The sequence below is a fragment of the Zea mays genome, chromosome 1 (assembly GCF_902167145.1).
Source record: "Zea mays cultivar B73 chromosome 1, Zm-B73-REFERENCE-NAM-5.0, whole genome shotgun sequence".
NCBI classification, from domain to species: domain Eukaryota; kingdom Viridiplantae; phylum Streptophyta; class Magnoliopsida; order Poales; family Poaceae; genus Zea; species Zea mays.
Window position 1 is genome coordinate 228,762,515 of NC_050096.1, and position 3,342 is coordinate 228,765,856.

Genomic DNA, 3,342 nt, shown 5'->3' on the forward strand with positions numbered 1-3,342 from the left:
TATGCTGCCTCCAGTATTCGAATATATGCATCTTTTACTATAAATTTCTGGCTAACCATTAGATAGAAAATAAGAAATACTCTAGAGAGCGTAAGTCAGACAAAAAAACTATTGGAGTGTGAAAAAGTTTTTTGTGCAAATGGCTCTCTAATTAACGATTTAGAGACTAGGCTTTAGAAAGACTCTTGAAGATGCTTTCAACACTTCAAAAATGTTGGAGGCTGGCCAAAGACTAGAGACCCATTCAAATCTCCATATAAACATACATCAAGCGAGATTCACAAACTGCATGCTCTGTACTGCATATCAATAGGCAAAAACACCTCAAAAACGCCTGCATGAGAAGAACAAGCACACGACACATACACTGTATTATATTCATACGTCGATGTTAGCTCTATAGCTAGGAATACTGGAGCTCCTATTGTTTCAAAACATGTGTATACGTCGACTTCCTGGGCGGGGGCAAAATGACGTGAAGAAAATACACGCATATATTGTGGATCTTGTCCCGGAGGCTCTGTAAAACTTTGAAACAAGGCGTGTAGATATCTAAAAACAAGAATATCTAGTTAGATCGATATATATATACACACACATATATATCTTAAAACAAATATATATATATGAAGTTTACACCAGCCTTGTGTGAATATACCATGCTCTACAAAACCATGTGAGCACAGTAACAACAATCTGTGCAAGCATAGCGGAGAGACGGAGAGGAAGAACAATGAATACGAAGAAGCAGAGACAGATAACGGGCAAGAGAAGCTAGAGAGGAGAGAGAGAGAGAGCGAAGTTTCTCCCAATCAAAATGTAATGATGAAAACTTTCATCACCTGCCAGATACACATAAGAAAGAGAGAAGTGGAAGCAGGCCATCATTACACCAATCTTGTTGCTCCTCGACCTCGATCTCCGCAGCAAGCAAGCAAGCAAACAAAAAGGCACCATGTGGAAAAGTAAGATCTAGCTAGCTAGGAGTGGAAAACACAGTAGTACTCCACACCGTACTACAAGAACAACCAGGAAACTCACGAACACTCCAAGCAAATATTTCAGAACCAAAGACCAAGAACACAAGTTTATGTAGTACTAGCAGCTCCTCCTAATAACTCTCCGACGGTATTATTTTGAAGCTATTCCTGAGGGGAATGAAGCCTGGTCCGAGATCTTGCATATCCGAGGAATAAAAAACAACACATGCAAGCATGGATCATCCTCAAATCGCAAAGCAAGACCTTGAACCAGACAACATTTCACTCAAAAGCAAGTAGCTTCATATCTTTCCCCCTTCTCCCACCAGGTCCCTCGCTCTCAACCCGCCCGGACCCCCTCTCATCCTCTCATCTCTATTTCTTGGCAAGGTGCGTGAGGAGCATGGGTATGTATAGCCGCAAGCACACACAGGTACTGTGGTCTAGGGGCGGCAAGGTCATGATATGTGAAATGATTACTGCTGTTGAATTTTGAAGTCACCAAAATAATATAATAAAGTAAAGATGCTGGCACAATCGATGTGTTTATCAAATCCAGTCACTAATATGTGGGGCCAACTCTGGCTGGAGCCCGCATATCAAGTACACTGGACACGTAAAACTAGGCATTTAAATGGCAACAGGCAGAACCACATGGCAAAAAACAGACGGCATTAAACAGCCATAAAGGCAGGAATGAATGGTGACAAAGAACATGACAATGGAGAGAGCCGGACCAACAGTAGAGATGGATCCGGATATTTATTCGATGTCATTTTTTTGTCTTCTTTCTTCAATTGTGAACAAATAACATATATAATTTTCTATGTAAATTTATATTCTTTTTTTTAGCTCTGACAAAAAGTAAACCTTAAATTACTTCTATATCTTTTCAAATAATTAATATAAAATTCGGATGTCTATCCGAATATAGATTCAGATGTTTTTTATCTTTTTGTTGTTGGGAGAAAATAATGCACATAAAAATCATACAAAATTTTATTTAAATACTTCATAATATCCTTAATAACATTGCCAAAAAATCATCTTTAAATTCTATGTGTATCCATATTAAACTATTAGATTTCTCGTATAAATCGGATGATTTAGAACATCCCTAACCTACAGTCGTGGCCGCTAGCTGCTAGAGACGCGGGGAGGCATGGCATGGCAGCCGTCCATCGCGATCATGGCGGACACGAGGGCACGCGGGAGGTAAAACCCTACCTGCGACGAGGGGCAGCCGGTGGGGGAGTGGTTGAGCGAAATGTGCGGCCCGAGATTTGAAATTTGGTGTGCCTATTCTTGTGTGTTGGCGTATGCCCTAGGGTTTCTGCTGCATTATTCAACCTTCGCCATTGCTAGGAGCACCCGACTGTGGTGGGGTGTGGAGAAATCTAGAGAGTTATATTAGCACTCAGTGTCATTGAATGCTACTTCTTCCAATTAGATATATATAAATCCACTAACGTCGATATTGTATCCAATATGACAATTTGATTGGACATAGTACTAAATATATATTGCATTAAATAAAAATATTTATATACTATGAAAAGCATATTTCATACAGAATACATCAATGTCGTTGCCGACACATACACAACTTAAAATATTGATACAGGAAGATAAAAAAAACCACTTAAAAATCATGTTAGAATGTACTCCTCCTAGTCAACTAAAAAAAATTATTAGTTGAACCGACTAATAAACTAATGGATAGTTGAGGATGTAACTAATAATTAGCTAAACTATTAAGTTAGACGTGGTTGGATCTCTCTAGCTAAAAGTAGATAATAGCTAAAGAATTAGCTGGATTGTTTAGATATCTTCAGCTAATTGTAGCAACTAAATATTAGCTCTAAAACATTCAAACACGAAACATTGCCTAAACTTATATCGTGTTACTCGTGGTGGCACTAGGAGGAGTACATAATGATGCATGCATGTACCGTGTTACTCTGAATGACACCTAGCTAAAAGTATACCGTATGAGTTACACGTACGAAGCCTCGAGGCGTTGTTTACTCGTGATGACATTGGGAGGAGTACTATAATGATGTGTGCATGTACTATGTGTCGTTTTCAACTCTAAATGACACATAGCTAAAAGTATACCGTATGAGTTACAACTTACAAGCCCTTGAGACGTTTTTAACTCTGAATAGTGTCGAATCAAAGGACAATTTTCTACACAATAGGGGCAGCGCAGAGCGCACAGAGCAGACACGTATATTATACTTACCCCGTCTTAAATTATAATTTATATTATAACTTTCTTTAAAAATCAGAGCATCTCAAGTTTCATTAAAGTTATGTAATAAAAATGACTATATTTTTAGTATAGGTATATGTTATCATG